Here is a 19,278-nt window from a genome sequence, read left to right as displayed (position 1 = left end):
TTAGAGTTTCAGCTTCAGCATCAGTCCTTCCAATGAATATTCAGGGCTGATTTCCTTTAGGATGGGCTGGTTGGATCTCCTTGCAGTCCAAGGGACTCTCAAGAGTCTTCTCCAACATCACAGTTCAAAAGCATCAATTCTTCCTGGCCCTATATAAAATGAGGGATCTCCTTGGTGGGAGAATAGAATTCCAAACCTGGTTTTTCACATGGATAATTGTTCTAAATCTTAAACTGATAATCATTTAGTCTGGACTTCCCAGGTGGCAACAGTGGTAAAGAGCCAACCTACCATGCAGAAAACATAAGTAAGTGACGTGGGTTTGACCCCTGGGTTGGGAAGATCACCTGGAGGAGGGCATGGGAACCCACTGTAGTATTCTTGCCTAGAGAATCCAATGGACAGAAGAGCCTGGCATGGTCCGTAGGGTCGAAAAGAGTCTGACACAACTGAAGTAACTTAGCACAGCACACACACACTGGCATGATAGTTTCTCTGGTAATATAATTTTTTCTAAAATAAGTAAGTTTCTGATTTTTATGTTTCCAGTCGTTTCTGTGCGTCAGTATCTATACCCGTTGTTTTTCTAAATATAAGATTTAAACCTATTTCAACTTAATGAAAACCATGACACTATTTGAAACCACACCTTCAAATTTTATCTTTTCTCTGGCTGAATTTTACTGGGGTGTCTATCAAAGCTTTTTTAAAACTCTACCCTTTACTATTTGGAATGTAAAAGCAGTCAGCTTTTCCACCTCTGCAAAGACTGAAATTTCTAGACTTTCTGTAATCTCTCATTTATTTTGAAAACTGGTGACTTCTTTCCTGAACTCATATCTTTTTTGTGATACTTTGCCATATGCAACCAGTAGTTTCCATCACTTACTAATCGGTTCTTTCCAATCACTAATCTTACTGCTGTGACTCAATGGCACAAGATAAGTTATGTGATAAAAATAACATTTTTTTATGTGATAAAAAATATTTTTTGTTTTGCCACAGAATACTTTCATCATCATCTTTCTATTTTCCAATCTTTGTTCTTTGCTACTTGCTGTTGAATTTGAAAATCGCTCAGTCATGTCTGACTCTTTGTGACCCCCACCCCTCTCCATGGACTGTAGCCTGCCAGGCTCTTCTGTCCATAGAATTCTCCAGGTAAGAATACTGGAATGTGTAGCCATTTCCCTCTCTAGGGGATCTTCCCAACTCAGGGATCAAACCCAGGTCTCCTGCATTTGCTACTGAACACCAAAGTAAGTGCCACATATTATAGGTTTTAATTATAGTAATACCCTATTTCAAAGTATTCATTTCCACTGTAGTCAGGATCATTAATACTGGATGCTATAATAAATAAGTAGCTTAATGCTATATTTCTTGCTCTCATCATAGTCTTCTATCTGTTAACTAACTTTCCTCCACGTGATGGTTCAGGGATATAGGCTTCTTCCATCTTGGGATGACACCATATAACACATGGCCTCTAGTGAAGGTGGTATTATCCAGTGAAGGTGAAGAGAAGGAGAGAAGTCACACTGGATTTTGAACTCCATTGTTAGAAGTTATTCCCAATATTACTCTTTAAATTCTATTTGCCAGAAGTAGTCACATAGCTCTTCTAAATGCAAAGACTGGAAACCGTGTAGGAACATATGGATATTGCAAACGCTAAGACTTTCTGCCACATCTTATTATTTGGCCTCTCTTTCCCTATTCCACCATAATATGAGCTTCATAAGAGCAGAGATTTTGTCCGTCCCCTTCACTTCTGTATCCTTAACACTTAGAAGAATGCCCAGCTCATAGTAAATGGTTATTAAATATTCACTTAGAGAATATGTGAAAAGGAGAATCCAGGGCTTCTTACCATTACTAGTGAGTGAGAAATTGGAAGAAAATAATAAAGGATTCCAAGCAACCAAAATACACACAATGAAATGTATGCAACTATACTATTCACTGAACCTCTTCCCTCTCAAAGCCATTTTAGACAAAGTTTTATTACTCGGCCATAAAAAAGAATACATTTGAGTCAGTTCTAATGAGGTGGATGAACCCAGAGCCTATTATACAGAGTGAAGTAAATCAGAAAGAGAAAAATAAATATCATATACTAACTCACATATATGGAATCTAGAAATTTGCTACTGATGAAATTATTTGCAGGGCAGCAGTGCAGACACAGACATAGAGAACAGACTTATGGACATGGTGGAGGGGGCAGGAATGAGAGGGTGGGCTGTACAGAGAGAGTAACACAGAACTTACATTATCATATGTAAAATAGATGGCCAATAGGAATTTGCTGTATGACTCAGGGAACTCAGATTGGGGCTTGGTAACAACCTAGAGGGGTGGGATGGGGAGGGAGGCGGGAGGGATGTTCACATGGGCAGGTGCATGGGTAAACCTATGGCTGGTTCATGTTGATGTATGGCAGAAACCAACACAATCTGTGAAGCAATTATCCTTCAATAAAAAAATAAATCAATTTAAAATAAAAAAGAATGTTTATATAGCTATCAATGCCATGCTGCTAAGTCGATTCAGTTATGTCCGACTCTGTGCGACTCCAGAGACGGCAGCCCACCAGGCTCCCCCGTCCCTGGGATTCTCCAGGCAAGAACACTGGAGTGGGTTGCCATTTCCTTCTCCGATGCATGCAAGTGAAAAGTGAAAGTGAAGTCGCTCAGTCATGTCCGACTCTGTGCGACCCCATGGACTGCAGCCTACCAGGCTCCTCCATCCATGGGATTTGCCATGCCATACCAGACCATAAACAGGAACTTAAAATGAGATAAGAAAGATTATCAAGAAAAGAAAAGGTGGTAAGTAGAAAAAACATGGGGTTCAAAGGAAAAAGTTACCTTTAAACTACAACAACAATAAAAACTATAGTAGCCTAAGGCTATTCAGTACAGAGGCAAAAACATCTATACCTACATAGGTCCGAAGGGTATCACTGAATCATAGCATAGTAAATAAATTACAGCCACTATGATGACTCAATTTAGTTTGGTATATTAATACTTTCTTTAAAAAGACAAAAACTTTTTTAAAAAGACAGAAAAATTGTAATACATTTAAGAAAGCTTTTTTTTTTTTTATTCAAATGGACGTTTTTCAGTCATGCCCTAAATTCCCTAGTTGTAATCAGTCCTTCATTCTTCTATAATGGTTGATAGATAAAATAGGACAGTCATGGCTGTCTCAGCTATTTTTGTGCTTAATTTGTTATTTCTTCTATTGGAAGTTCCCACTCCCTGAATGCTACATTGATTAGACTACATTCAGAGTACCAGGTCCATTAGGGGATAGATCCACATTTTGTGAAGTCTGAAGATTACACATTCCAAAGGCTTTTTTAAGAAAAAAACAAAACAAAGCCCACCAATATGAAAGAAGTTTCAAAAAATATTTATTCAGAATAAAAATCACAATAAATTACAAACTAAAAAAGTTACAAGCAACAGACATCACCAAATTCAGAAAAATATCATGTTTTAAATTAATTGCCTAGCATACCTTTACAATACTTTATCCTACATATCTTGACTGTATAGTCTTTTTTTTCTTCATATGAAAATGATTTTGTCACATTTTGTTCTATAGACTTAAAAGATAGCTCAGTCTTTTGACTAGCAGAGTTGATTGAAATTTATTTTTTATTATTGGTAGTTTAGAAGAGTTTCTTTCCAGTCAACAACTCATTGGGAAAGTCACATTCATTTTTAAGACAGTGAACACATTTGGGAAAATCTCTATCAAATTTGTTTAACATATACAGAATAAGATGGGGAAGATTTTTCAATTCTAGTTCTGGATCCATACATTTCAAACATCATCTACTCCATCAACTGCGTGCTTCTGTGCTGGGTCCCAAAGCATCCATTTGCTGATTGGTTTCTGTCCATCCACCTTTGTGTCATAATATCAAGTGACCCAGGTGATGGTAGGCCTTTGAACAGCTGGAATAGATGCTACTGTTACAATGGGTTGTAATACCTATGAACCACATAAACTTATTCCAGTTAATTAACTCAACTTCCCCTTAGCCAGGGGGCTTCCCTGACAGCTCAGTTGGTAAAGAATCCACCTGCAATGCAGGAAACACCGGTTTGATTCCTGTGTGGGGAAGATCTCCTGGAGAAGGGATAGGCTACCCACTCTAGTACTCTTGGACTTCCCTGTGGCTCAGCTGGTAAAGAATCCATCTGCAGTGTGGGAGACCTGGGTTTGATCCCTGGGTTGGGAAGATCCCCTGGAGAAGAGAAAGGCTACCCACTCCAGTATTCTGGCCTGGAGAATTCCAAGGACCAGTCTGTGGGGTTCATAAAGAGTTGGACACGACTGAACGACTTTCACCTTCACTTTTCTGCTTAGCCAGATCCCCAAAATGCTTGTAATCACTTCAGTGCTGTTGGATGCAAGGAAAATTATGACTGAAGGGAAGTTAGAATAAAAAGACAGCAATCTTTTGAGATAAAAATATTTTATATTTGAAACTGACAGAAACATAATAGCAAGTGAACATACTTCTAGGACCCCTCTTGTGCTGGAAGAGGCTCCAAGTTTGTTTCCTGGGATCTGCCTTTGGGTTTAGATTTGAACGCTATGCTTCAGAGGGAGTGCTCAAACCTGAGTACATTCACTGAAAGGAGGTAATGGAGGATGGTGAAGAGTCAGGACACCTTGCCTTATGATAAGCAGCTGTGGCAGCTAGGGGTCATGTAAAAATCTTGGAATAGACAATTCAAGTGGTTTCCGAGTCTGTCTTTAGTCCTTGTAGTTTTGTTGAGGTGAAAGAAGTATTTCAACTCAATATAAGGAATCACTATCTAATGTTAAGCCAATTTCAACACAGAATTGCCCAACTTGTGAAAAAATGAGCTCAAGAAGAGGCTAAATGAGAACCAGTCAGAAATCCTCTGAAGGGGAGACCCCAGTTTGGGGCTGGTGACAAGGATAGGGAGTGCAGTATGAAAGAAGCTAGCCTTTACACACTTTTGCAAATCTGAGATTTTAGGATGACTTTGCTATTAATTCTATTTGAAGCCTCAGCCTCAGGTTTAATGCCTGACATATAAAGAGTTTTAAAGATAGATGGGACTGCTTTTAAGGTCAAAGAAAAACGTTTTGGCTTTTTTTTTTTTAACCTAAGGGCAGCAAGAATGATCCATTTTAGCTCTTTTTATGCTTTTTTGTTTAAAGTTAGATTGTAAGATGGTGGTTAATTAATACAGGAGGTTAAAGGTTGCAGGTATGTGATTGCTGGGCATAGAGCAACTTATACAAAGAGAACATCATGTGGGATCCTTTGGGATCCCTGTTCTTCCAGTAGGTACAAGAATAGGAACTTTTTTCTTTTGTGGTGTACGTGTGGGGTATCAGTTCTTCGGAGGAGTTCTTTGGAGGAGCCCAGAACTCCTCCAAAGAAGGAGGAGTGTGTGTGATGGGTAGATCCAGAGAACAATGAGTCAGGGCTTTTTGTGACCCCTGACAGAACACAACTGAAACTGCCTTGAGGAAATGGGGGGGTGGGGTGGGGGGTGGATTTATTGCTTTCAGGGGTAGAGTTCACTTGGACATATTTGCCTCCTAACTCTTGAAAGATATCATCCCCACCCCCTCAGGTTTCCTTCCTTAAAGTTGACTTGGTCCATATGCATTGGTGGTACTTATATCTACATTTGGTGGCTTATATCCTTCTACATTAGTTATCCTAGTTGGAAGGACTTCTTTTTTCTGAACTGATTCAGCAAAAGTTCCAGATTGAATTCTTGGACCAATATGCCCATTGCAGAACCAATCATTGTGGTCTGGAATATGATGACTGGCCAGTTCTGGGGAGTGAGGGTGGGAGGTGTCAGTATTCTGGAACCACTACAAAGACTCCTGGGCCCTGGGCGGGGGTGGGGGGCGGGGCGGAGGGAAATGAATAGCTGTTATCAGAAAAGGGGAAGAAATGGATAATACTGAAAGTACATACTCAAAAATCCCCCAATAAAGATATCTGTTATTTTGGGAAAAAATGTTTTGGGATTTCCTCCATATGATTGTAGTTTAACTGTAAAAGCGTGCAAATCTTTCCCTTATCTGGATAGATATCATGCATAGGGGATAATAGTCTTAACATTTCCGCATTTTTACCCTTTCCTCTAAGTGGGACTGAGTCAATGAAGACGCTGCAAAAAAAGTAAACAGAAAGCTTAAAGTATCAATACGGTTATTTTTAATTTGAGTGCCCTCTTTAGACAAAGTAGCTGGGAGCGCTTTCATCAATCCATTTTTAATCGTGACCACACCCCGTGTAGGTGACATGAGTATTACCGTTTTGCCCTTGCGGTTGGGGAAATCGAGGCATGACACTCCTGCATTCAGCCTTCCGGGGGCATTTCGGAAGAGTCCAGCCTGCCTGATATCAGAGGGTCTCCTTCTTCCTCTGCTGCGCCTCTCGGAACCCTCATGTCCTTCGGCGTCGCAGAAGGAGAGCAGCTCAGGCTCCGCGGCAGCCTCGGGATTCGTCTTTCTCCGGGCGGCACCGGCCCCGCTCTCCCGCATCTTCCCCGGGAACGTCCAGCTGGACAAGGTCTGGAGTCTCTCCCGTCCTCTCCCCTCACCCCTCCCGCTGCCCTCCCTCTGGTCCACGACGTGCAGGAAGCCCCCAGCCCAGCGCCCTGCAGGGAGGTGCGGGCACATGTCGCCTAGGCGTCCAGCGGGAGGGGCGCCGGCGCCGCCGGAGGTGAGCGGCCCGCACCCTTCGCCCCCGAGGGCCAGGGCGCCGGGGCAGGGAAGGGCACCGGGCACGCAGGGCCCGAGGAAGGTGGCGGCACGAGGGAGGCTGGGCGAGCCCGCCGGGAGCGGTGAGAGGGGGCCACGCGGGCGGGCCGGCGCGCGGCTCGCGGGCGACGCCTGGAGAGCGAGCGGCGGGGAGCCGGGCGCTGCTGGGCCGCTCGGGGACGCGCCGCGCCCGGGCCGTGGAGCTCGGCGGTGAACCTCCCTGGGATGCCCGGACCCCCGGGTGCCCTCCCGAGCGCGGGCGGAAGACATGGCTTCGCGCGTCCCCGCCGCCGCTGACTCGACAGAATCGGCGGGCCGCGCGAGGGGCGCGGCGTAACCCGGGGGTGGGCGGTGGCGCGGAGCCGCCCGGGGAGCTCGGGGCGTCGTTGGGAGCGAAGGAGGATGCCAACACAAAGGCAAGCCGAGACCCAGCCCGCTGCGGAGGGCGGCGGGAAGAGCCACTGAGGGGCGCACCGGGCGCGCTCGGCTCCGCGCTGCGTCTCTCGTCCCTGCCTCGGGTTGCCGGGTCGGAGACGGCCGCGCAGGGTCCTTCGGTCCCGTGGCAGCGGCCGCCGCAGCCGAGAGCTGCATGCGACGCGCGGCGGCGCCCGCGGCCGCCTGCTTTTCCCGCGGCGCGCGCGGACCGGCCGGAGGGCGCTGGGGCCGCGGGTCCGGGCATCTGCCGGGGCGCCTAGCCGCCCGGCGGCCCCATCCCCACCCGCAGCCGGCAGCGGCAGGCGCGGAGCTCCAGGTGAGTGCACGGCCCTCGCCCGGCCTTTGCTCCGCAAGCCGGACGACGGGAGGTGGCTTTGTTTTCCTCCCTTGCGCCCCGGCGCGGTCATTCATTTGACATTTCGGCTTCCGCTGCCCCGAGACGCGGGTGAGAGGCACCGGGACGTGTTTCAAGGTTTGCTTCTCCGGGGAGCTGAGACTTTTGGGTCTATCTGAGCATCTCTTGAGGGAGCAGAGGCTTCATTTCCTTTTGGTTTGGAATGTGTTGTGAACATCCTCTGCCGCGGCTTGGGGCCTGGAGGAAACTGGGGCTGCAGATTTAGACGTAGACGTTTTGGAGGACGTGCAACTGCAGAGGTCTGGCTTTTCCATGCCTTGTGTTTTTCTCTATTAGCAGAGCTCAGGTGTTTTCCCTTGGTTATCATTATTAGGAACATCTTTACAGGCACATTTGTTTCTTTTAGAGTTGGAAGTCTTTGGAGACAATACAGAGCTCACAGTTACAGGGGATCAAGCGCTGTTGAACTTGGAGAAGGCAGGCATTGTCAACCGTTGTAGGTAGAGGACAGAGGTGGACCTTAGGCAAACTTCTCTGGGGGCCCTTACCCTTCCCAGTACGATTTCTGCTTTCACTGTCTTGGAGTCAAGCAAACTGAACTCTCATTGCACGTATACCTTTGTCAAAGTGTGAAACTTGTCTTATTTTTTTTTTTTTTAATAGTTTTCTATAGTTTGTAATTTGGAAGAAAAAGATTTAAACGTAATTAGTAGAGTGAACCCGGTGAAATTTCATGTTTTCGTATTGTCTCATAAGTATGATTTTCATTTTACTATTTCTCCTATTCCCTCAAGGGCTCATTTCTTCTGTTGCCTAGAGAGAGCTCCACCGCACCCCTCCCCCCGCCCCCAACAGATGGCTGTATGTTCTGAGAGGTTATCTTCAAAATGACACTCACATTACCTATAAACAAGAAAGGATCAGTTGTTAGGCTTATCCTTGGAGTTATTAAAGCAAGAACCCTAATCTGGATGGGGATGCTATTGATGGTGTGAAAATCTGGAGTTTGCTAATCTGTTTGGGCCTCAGAAGATTCCTGCAGGGATTGTTTATACAGTGTGGGAGACAGATGGCATTCCCAGCAGACAAGAGAAGCCCAGCATAAAGAGTCATTGTATTCTTAAAAAATTATCCACTTCCCTGTTGGGAGATGGGGTACAGTGGGGAAGACATAGTTTTCATCTCCCAAAGAAGACATTATAACCGTATCATCCAGCAGCTTGACTAGTGAGTTTCTTTTTTTGAACATTTAAAAAGTCATTACTGAGCTGTTTGTTTTGATTATTCCTTTGGCACATTTTGGCCTCAATTTTTGTTATGTGAAGCAGTTTAAACAGTTATATTAACAAAAATGTCTTTGAATTTAAGATTATTGTACTGCTGGGAAAAACAGTAGTTCTTGAGTACAAATGGCCGCTTGGACTTATAGTGTCCCCTACCTGGAAGGACTTTAGTCCAACCTGCATGAATTCAAAAGGAATTTCTTCTACTACCTCCATGACAGGTGGTTTCCTGACTGCCAGTGTTTGTCCCCAGATTCTCAGCTGTGGGTAGTACTCTACTTTTATAAGACTTAACAGCCTAAGACTGTTGGGTCATCAGTCTTTTGCTCAGTCCCCTACACTTAGCAAAAGCCTAAGATTTTTGCTTTAGCAGTGTGCTCTATCACAGCATTGAACAACCTTGGGCAGTGAATCTTTCTGAGTGACTGTGGAGTCTGTGAAGAAGTTAAAGTCATTCTGAACATTTGTGATAAGCCATCTGGAGCATCTCTGCTCCTACCATCATTATAGATTCTTTATGGGCTATAGATTCCAGCTAGATTGCAAAATTGGTCTGCCCTTTGTATGCATGTGAGGGAAAATATTCCAATAAATTCACAGTCACTAGCTACAGGACTAAATTTTATGAAGAACATGAGTAATGTTTGACCCTTTGAAACAGGAAGTATGGGGTAAAAGTAAGCATTGGCTCTGTTTAGCTTGGAAACTGTGATCTTGGGGAAAAAATATATTTCCTTACTTTTTTCCAAATCCTTCTGCACCACTGATTTCAGCAAAAGGCAAAGGAACTAAGCTTGTTACCTGTAGCTGAGGACAGATACCCTAGCTATTTCTTCTGGATGAATGTGTGTTGCTGGAGAGGTGGCTTTTGGGCTCTGTCCAGTTTCAGCATGTGCCTTGGCATCAAAAAAGGGTCTAACATTCAAATTCGGATTGTTAAATGTGCGGTTGGTATCTGTGTACCTTCTCAGTAGGTTGCTTCCTCTCTTGTGAAGTGTTCCTTTATGAGAAATCCAAGGTACCAGGCCTGGGGTTTGCTGGGCACCTGGCCTGCATCCACATTCTTGTATGTTACTGCCTCCTTTCCTGAATAAAAATGGAACCAGTTTTACACAAATAGGGAATGCAGGGTGGAGTGAAAACCTTTCCAGCTCCATTGTGGAAAGGCAGGCCTGGCCTGAAAGAGAGAGGACTGCATTTGAAGTATATTTGGTTGACACAGCAGAGGCAGAATTGCTTCCTTACACACAGGATGGCCTTTCTGTGGGAAAATGAATGAGAGATTAGAAGTGTGACCACACCTTCTCAGTTGGTTTATTCCTATTGCCCTATCTGAATCATCAAATGCATCCCCTTTCACATTTAAAAGTGCCCTGGTTTGGATGATAAATTGTATGGTCACCCTGGATTTTCAGGAATCTTCACTATTTTCTTCACCACCCTCTTCTGACTTCAGATTTTGAGTCTGGCTTTATTTCAGTCTTTAATTTGTTAAACGCAAAGATAAAAAAAGTAAAAAAAATTAAACCAAAAAAATGCTTAAAGAAAAAAAAGAAATAATAAAGAAGATGAAAGAATGAGGTATTTGGTTGCTTGTCATCTATTTACACATACAAGAAATAAAAGTTTTATGGTTGAGGTATTAAGTCTGTACTTTGGCTCTAAGCCCATGATATTGTCTTCGAGCACAATGAGAATTAACACCTGTTTACCTAGGGCTGACACGATTTGCGACAACTCCTATGATTCAGGACAGCAGCTTCAACAAAACCTGTTAGCAGACCTAATGGCTGCATGGCTTTTGCAGATTGGAATGCAAGTTTCAAGGGCGTCCCAGGTGGCTGTAGTGGTGAAGAACCCGCCTGCCAATGCAAGAGACTTAAGAGACTTGGCTTCTATCCCTGAGTTGGGAAGATCCCCTGGAGGGGGGCATAGCAACCTATTCTACTTGCCTAGAGAATCCCATGGATAGAGGAGCTTGGTGGGCTACAGTCTATAGGATCACAAAGAGTTGGCATGACTGAAATGACTTAGCACGTATGCAAATTTCAAGATCTGGTGTTTGGTCATGTTCTTGGAATTCACCGAGAGACCAAACACATGTGTTGTTGTGAAGACTTGACTCCACATTCTCCTAGTTTCCAAGCCCTCTGGGCCACGAGGATAATAGAAGAGCCTTTGTTTTCTGCCCTCTCTTCTGACAAGAGTCTTGGGTTTGGGTCTCAGCTTTTCAGACAAAGGGCTTGCAGAGAAGAATGTGGTGTGCCCTCTCACCACATGAACATTCTCACAGGACTGGAGATTGTGCAGGTGACCTGACGGGGCTTTGAGTTTGAACACTAGATATCTGGAGCTTGTGGCGTGTAATTTTACAATAATGGCTGTGCTTCTTTGCTAAAGAATTGCCTGTTTGAAAGAGTTCGTGTGCAGTGCTGGCCAGTAGGTGTTACAAATAATTATGGCTGTCACTTTTTCCACACCCACTCCATTGAAATCCTCAAAAGCTTGGTCAGCATGCTTGAATAAGAAGAAATGTATGTATCTTCTTTATAAGTGGGATGACTGAATAGTTATTTTTGTTCAGACAAGGACACTCTTGAGAGTAAAGTGAAAAGTGAAGTCGCCCAGTTTTGCTGACTCTTTGCAACCCCATGGACTGTAACCTGCCAGATTCCTCCGTCCATGGGATTTTCCAGGCAAGAATACTAGAGTGGGTTGCCATTTCCTTCTCCAGGGGATCTTCCCAACCCAGGGATCGAACCTGGGTCTCCCGCACTGCAGGCAGACTCTTTACCGTCTGAGCTACCAAGGAAGCCCCTTGAGAGTAAAAAGAGGTCCTAACTGGAAGGGGCACCATATCAAACAGTTTATACTGTTGTGTCAGGAAAGTTATGTTGGATGATTGTCTTAACTATTACCTAAGTCATTAGCTTTTCTATGAAGAATACCCATATGATAGAAGAATGTCCTTAACTTCTAGATTTGTTCAACATATGTTTAATGTGTGCATTTGTATATGTATATGTGTATATACACAGACATTGCTCATATATTTATAGATATGTGTATTATGGGATTGAAATTAACTGCTTAAGAATACCTAGTCATTTGGAAAATTGTGACTTTCATCGTTTCTTTCATAGATTGACTTTTAAACTAAAAAAAAGAAGTCCAGCCTCTCCAGACTTTAAGTCATCTTCTGACCTTGTGCAGTTCTCTTGCTTAAATCATTTGATGGTTCTCCATTTTCTGTTTAATTCTCAGGTAAGAGCCACAGACAGATTGGTGGCTAGAGAGGAAAAGCAATGAAAAAATTTTACTTACTCCCTCATTCATTTATTCATTCAACTATTAATACTATTTATTGAGCACCTTACCTTCCATGAATCTAGATGCTGAATGGATAAAACAAAGATCCCTGCCCTTATAAAGTTTTCATTTTATTGAGAGTGAAGAGGTGGGAGTGGGAGATGCACAATAAGCCAAATAAATAAGTGAATTATATAGCATTGTAGAAGGAGGTAATACTTTGGAAGAAAGTAGAATAGATAAATTAGTTGAGTAGCCTTCATGAAGAAACCTTCAGCAAAGACTTAAAGGAAGTGAAAGAAGTTGCTCACACAGATACCAGAGGGGAGTGTTTCAGGCAGAGAGAACAGTCAGTGTGAAGGAGTGAAGGTGAGAATATGTTTGGATGAGTTCAAAGATTAGTGAGAAAACCAACACAAGAGGGTGGAGTGATGGGGGGGACATGGAAATGTGAATCAGAAAGATGATGTAGGGGTAGCAGAGCATGTAGCAAAAAGGTATTCTGCTATTAATTGTGTTTGTGCTCTGAAGACTACAGTGGTCAATATCACTTGCATTTCATACATGGTGCACTTCATCTTAGTTATTATACTTTTTATGTCATTTGCTCATTGTTTACTTGTTAAAATAGCATAGTTTATTGTTGCTGGTCTTAAGTTTTATCTCCATTGTGCAAAAATAGATCAGAGGCTCAAAAGTGGTTCATTGCAGTGTGAAAATAGTGATGAAAACAGTAATGAAAATGCTACAGTTCAAAATGTCACAAACATACTTAGAGAACTAAATCCCATGTGAAATATAAAATGTGAATCTGTATGTGTAAAAACAAGGGAGTTTGTGAGAGTAATGATTTCAAAACAGTAGCTGAAATGGAACATTATAAAAAAAGCAAAAGGAAATAAGATGATGACTATTTCAAAAGTGCTTTTTATTGGGTTTGCCATCCATTTGCTCCTAGTCTTTAGTCATCGCCTGTTGTGAAACTTTTTCTGTGAAGCCATGGATGTTTTGGTGTCATTTTCAAACAAAGCACAGTGGCTTCTCTGTTATACCATTCAAGTTTCCCAGGACAAGAACTCAATGATATTTTCCATTACAAAATTAATGTGTTAAACTTCTAACAGTAGGAAAGAGATGAAAACTTTAGTAGCATCATTAAGTGATCCTTGTAACAAAAGTAAGTATAAGTCATTTTATTGAAGAGACACTTGGAAAATCAGTTGTAAAGTTAAAGACAAACATTATCTGCAGAAAGAAACCAGAAGTTATTGTCAGAATTCCTTTGTCAAATGACACAGTTGGCTGTTGCCTATTATCAGTGGAGTAGAGTGTGGAAGAGTGATTACTATCATGTACACACTAGCAGATATTTCACTTTATGGTTGGATGAAACCACCGATGTCATGCAGAGAATGAATCAGCTTTTGGCATTTGTTCAGGGAGGAGCACTTGGTGATGCTTTGTTCATTTATCACTGAAAACTCGTGGTATAGAAGAAGAGATTTTTCTTTTGGTTAACCATTATATATGAGACAGGAAAAGTCCTCAGGAAGCAGAACTGACAGAGCATTAGGTTCATGTATAGATAAGAAGGTTGTGACTTCATGAAGAAAAGAAGTTGTGCCTAGAAGCCAACCTACATGTTCTTCCATTCACAGTGAAGATGTAGCACCTTCTGATCTTGAGGAACTACTGAAAGAAAGTGAAAACTGGATAAATTACGGCCCATGTGTATCTGTGTGTGCTGTGCAAAGTGATGGACAAGGAGTGTAAAGCTGCTTCTCTGTACTAATGTACTCTGGCTGTTTAGGGGAAAGGTGCTCATAAGGTATTTTACCTGTGCTGTAAGATATCTGCAGAGCAAGAAAGATGTTTCTTTACGACATCACACTTAGAAATGATTTCTCTTATATCAAGTGTCAAGCCTCAGTACTATACTCTGCCCACATGGAACCATGTCAGGGACAGGGAGAAAAGGGAGAATTGCTAACAAAACAGTCTGCTACAATCATAGGGACTAAGACATTTTTTTAATTAGAAAGAGTTAGAGGTCCACATTGGCTATAAAGAGTTAAGAAAGTAGTATTTTCAGTAATGGGCAGTCCTTTAAATCAGAAGCATATTATCTTTCGGTGACCTATTGGAAGAATAAGAGCACAAAGAAATAGAACTTAGATCCAATAAAGTTGATGGGGTGAGAATACAAGTGTATATGTATATAACGTTTGAGAGCATGTAGAGAACCACAGTGGGAGGAACCCAGGCTTTAAGGATTTTGTTAAGATGCTGGATGGCCGGGAGGGCAGGTAAAGGAGGTGGAGAAGTCTGACAATTGGACTTGACCTTTCTTATACTTTTGCCTTAGGCTTGCCTTCATTTCAGACAGATGGACTTGGTACTTGACTTTGTTTTTAGAACAGGATTTGTATTGCCCCTGATGTAACCTAGAAAAAAAATTAATGTTCTCTAGTGTTCTAGGATTCTTTGCATAGTACTCCCCTCATTTCTCCCCTCCTCCCTCCCTGCCTCTTCCCAACCCTCCTGTCATCTTCCCTCTCTTCTCCTCTACCTCTGTCTCTTTTGTTCTTTCCCCCTTTAAGCTGTTGAGTTGGCATCTTGAAACTAGGAGATGCTCTGAGGGCTTATGTTCTTTACATGTCTTTGGGCAGATATGTGTGCTGTCTAGGGCAAGAGGGATCAGGGCTCTAGGGCAGTTCTATTCCTTGTTCAGCTAACCCACTCTAATATGGAATATCCAGTTATAGCACACACTTAAATTTGAACCCTCTTCCTTAAGTAAAGATCTGTTTCCCAGGGAGTTCCCCGATGGCCTAATGGTTAGGGTTCCAGGCTTTCACTGCCTTGGCTGGAGTTTAGTCCCTGGTTGGGGAACTGAGATCCTGTAAGCCTTGTGGCAAGGCCAAAAAAAAAAAAAAAAAGCGATTCTTTTCTTTATTTATTTGGATTTTAATAAAGATGGAGTCATTGTCTTTTGTCTGATAACTCTTCTATAGTGATGGCCATTATTTCATTCTAGGACAGAAGTCATTCATGCATTATTCATTGAATAAACATTGAGAGCCTTATATGTACCAGGCTGTCTTCTGAGGGATAGGTTAAAAGAGGTCAATATTCAGACATGGCCCTGACCAGATAAGACATAGAATCGAGTTAGGAAATAGGCAAGAGCAACAGAGATATGAATAAACAAGGGACTATGTAATTGCAAAGCAAATGTGGCAGACATTGTAAAGGTAAATATTTTTACCTTAGGGTGGTGGTATTTGGGCTACTTTTATGTTAACTTCTGAACTTTACGGTCTTCTGAATGTATTTTTGAAATATTTTGTAAGTAGAAAATGGAAAAAAAAAAAAAACATAGTTGGAAGTGTCTTAAGTGCTTTGTAGAGGAGGAGCTGGCTAGAGAAGGAAGTGTAAGTGAGACTTCTTTTCCATGGGGTGGGCAGGCAAGACCTGGAGTGTAATTCATCACTTGTCTATGTGAGAGGGATGAGGATAATTTGGACAGGGTTCAGAGAAGAGTTGTACAGATGATTGACTGATCAACGGCTGAGTTGAAAATAAGACCTACGAGAGACGTCTCAAAGAACCAGGGATGTAGAACAGCCGTGGAATTTAACCCGATGCCATGACTTAGGATCTCTTTTTCTTAAATGTATACACCATCCACTTCTACATATCCACATTCTCTTCACTCATTTCTCTTGTTCAACATCAGGCAAGGGCCATGGTGCAGGTTAGAATTACGTGTTAGAGGAAAACTGGGGTTTTGTTCTCTAGTTGAGGAAAAATTGGAAAGGGCCTTAAAGGCAAATGAGTTCAACCTTCTTCTGAAGAGGTATCTCTTTAATGTTGTTAATAGGTGGTCATCAAGTTCTTACAGACCGTTTTCATACTTGCTCCACCTAGAATGGGGTGGTGGCGGGTGGGGCACTCTCGTCTGCTTCAGTTAGGCAGGTCTTCTTTCCGTTCCATACATGCCCTGGCTCATCTCCACCTCAGTACTTTTACCACAGGAAGTACTTCCCATCTGGAACACCCACCAATTCTACCTGCTTTTCTGTGTGTCATTAAAAAATTGTGTTTTGCATCATTTCTTCCTCCCCTCCTGCCGTCTTACCCTTATGAAGAATATGGCATTTCTAGAAGTAAATGCAGCTTCCTTTGTTGTGATTGGGAGTAAGACTGGGGGTAGAGTGAGTATCCTACTCTGGGAGGGGATTGGGGACAGTGTGTTTAGTATCTTCCCCCTAGAGGCTGATATGCCCCACTCTTGGGAATCACTATCTTATAGCAGTAAAGATCTTAATCATCTGCTGTAACAACTTATTTTGTTTGCTATTAGTGTTTTTGCCAACTAGATTTAAGTACTTTGAAGATATGAGAACTTGGCTGATACCTCTGTATAGTGCCCAGTATTGATCATGAAGTGAATACATATGTGATAATCAATGGCTAATGGCTGAAGAGACCATGTGTTTTTTTTCATGAACCATTATGGAAACCTGTCATTTATATAAATCAGATATTAAATTGGTACAGACACTAAAAGATGAACATTTTTGTAGTTCTAAAATGGCAGAAAGTCAAGTCTTGGAGGTCGGTTCATTGAGATAATTCCCATCTCAGAAAACTCCTCTTCCTTTGTAAGCCTTCTAACTCCTTGCCATTCAGAGTGTAGGCTACAGACTACACTGGTGCAGTGACATCAGCTCACCTGGAAGCCAGGCCTACTGAGTCAGAATCTTCATTTTAACAAGGTCTTCAGATGTGTTCTGTACACAGTAAAGTTTGAGAAGCATTTTATTTTTAACACAAACTTCAGAAATTTAAGAGGAGCGTTTATCTTCAGAGAGATGTGAGTCTGGAAACGACAATTTCATTGGTCTGTGGATGAGATCCTCAGTGTTTTCTCTTGTGTGGCTTGGAATTACACTGCTTCTTGCCAGGCCAGAAAATGCCTCTGCAGGAATGCTCCAGGGTAATTTAAGTATGAGACTGGTTCTTAGATGTTAGATGTGACGGTGATTACAGGAACTTTAAGCATTTTGGAGTGAGAAACTCAGAGAGTTTGGCAAAGGTAGAGAAACATGGGCATGAAACCTGAAACCAAAGGTAAGGAAAGAGGTCTTCCCTTTATGATTAGAAGCAACTTCTAACTCTCTGGACTTCAGTTCTATTCTCCCCCTCCCACTGCTTCAGAGCCAGGTGGTCACAAATGAAATGGCTTAAACTGCTGTGCATGGAAACCTGGTGGAATGGAGAGGCATTCTTCATCAGAGGAGAAGGAGGTGTCACTACTCAGCTTACCCAGTTGTTGCCACGTGGGAATTTGTGTTCAGCAAATAGAGCTAAAAATCTAAGTTTGTATATACAAAACCTCTTTGACTGTAATATGTTGGTAATTAAAATGTTTTTAGAACAGCTCAGGCCAAACAAAATTCATATGCTGCCTGCATCTGTTTTGTAACCCCTCTTCTAGAGCAACAAAACATATGTGGTGATGTGAATATCTGACCTTTTTAGTTTAGGACACCAAACATGGGTAGAGGCATTTTGGTTCTAGTAAGGACCACTTTGGATCTTTACTAAGTAAAAGAAATAAAAAGACATAAAGAAGGGAGTTGTACTTGCTTTGATGACTTGGTTTATCAATAAAATACAGGTCTGAAGAACCTCAGTAACTAATGGTGTTTGGAGGAAAGTGATGCAAGTTATGACCAACCTAGACAGCATACTAAAAAATAGAGATATTACTTTGCTAACAAAGGTCAAGCCTATGATTTTTCTAGTAGTCATGTGTGGCTGTGAGAGTTGGACTATAAAGAAAGCTGAGCACCGAAAAATTGATGCTTTTGAACCGTGGTGTTGGAGAAGACTCTTGAGAGCCCCCTGGATTGCAAGGAGATCTAACCAGTCCATCCTAAAGGAAATCAGTCCTGAATATTCATTGGAAGGACTGATGTTGAAGCTAAAACTCCAATACTTTGGCCACCTGATGCGAAGAGCTGACTCATTGGAAAAGACCCTGATGCTGGGAAAGATTGAAGGTGGGAGGAGAAGGGGACGACAGAGGCTGAGACGGTTAGGATGGCATCACCAACTCAATGGACATGAATTTGAGCAAGCTCTGGGAGTTGGTGATGGACAGGGAGGCCTGGCGTGCTGCAGTCCATGGGGTTGCAAAGAGTCGGACACGAGTGAGCGACTGAACTGAACTGATGCCTAAAGGCATATAACTTAGGTTCTATAAAATCTGAAGGAAAAGTGAGCATGGGATTTGGACAATGGTGAAGAAATGAGGTCATGGAAATTTCTTGACACCCCCAACCTAGGACCACACAGTGCAAAAGAGCTGGGAGACTGGACCATAATTTGGAACTTATTGTGCTGGAGAGAAGTGTGACTGGAGATAGAATTAGAGTTAATTTATCTTTAATATTTGGTTGTTGAATTTGGGTGGTGGCTAATATTTAAAGTTTGCTGGAATTGAATTTTCAAATAAAGTTCATAATGTTAAAATTAGCATTTTATATATTTTGACAGTAAAAATTGGTGTAAGAATCAATATTCTTTCAAAGATGTATTAATTATGTTTCTTGTTAAAAATTAAATTTCTTAAGGATTAGTAGTGTTTGTTATTTATCTATACATTATTATCATCCTTACATTTAGTACAGTCTAGGTCAATGATCTGTAATGATTATGAGACAAAATATGGTTTATTTTCTGCCTTGGAGAGTCATTCTGGAGGTATTCATTTTCCTCACTGATTAAAAAAAATAATGGCTTTGTTTGAGATACAATTCACATACCATGAAATCTGTCATTTTAAATTGTACCATGTAGTGGGTTTTAGTATATTTACAAAGTTGTGTAATCAACACCGCCCTGTAATATCAGAACCTGTTACCCTCAGAAGAAGACAAGTATCCTTAGCAGTCTCTCCTCATTTCACCTCTCTCCAGCCCCTGGCAACCATCTCTCCAGTTTCCATCTGTTTAGATTTGCCTCTTGTAGACATTTCATAAAAGTAGAATTATATAATACGTAGCCTTTTGAGACTAGCATCTTTAACATAGCACAATG

The 19,278-nt window shown here is 42.1% G+C and overlaps 1 protein-coding gene across 2 annotated transcripts in view; it reads left to right on the top strand.

Moving 5' to 3' along the window:
- Positions 1 to 6,457: 6,457 nt before the first annotated feature.
- HECW2 (HECT, C2 and WW domain containing E3 ubiquitin protein ligase 2) overlaps positions 6,458 to 19,278 on the top strand; it is a 449,303-nt gene continuing 436,482 nt past the window's right edge. The window contains exon 1 of one of the 2 annotated variants that reach the window (XM_070769675.1): positions 6,458 to 6,595. The gene's annotated coding sequence lies outside the window, so the exon portion shown is untranslated. Of the gene's footprint in view, positions 6,596 to 7,419; positions 7,538 to 19,278 lie in introns of those variants that run through there. The other variant, XM_070769668.1, reaches the window with a different exon arrangement.

Source organism: Bos indicus, chromosome 2 (assembly GCF_029378745.1).
Source record: "Bos indicus isolate NIAB-ARS_2022 breed Sahiwal x Tharparkar chromosome 2, NIAB-ARS_B.indTharparkar_mat_pri_1.0, whole genome shotgun sequence".
NCBI lineage: Eukaryota > Metazoa > Chordata > Mammalia > Artiodactyla > Bovidae > Bos > Bos indicus.
This window is presented reverse-complemented; position numbering and strand designations above follow the sequence as displayed.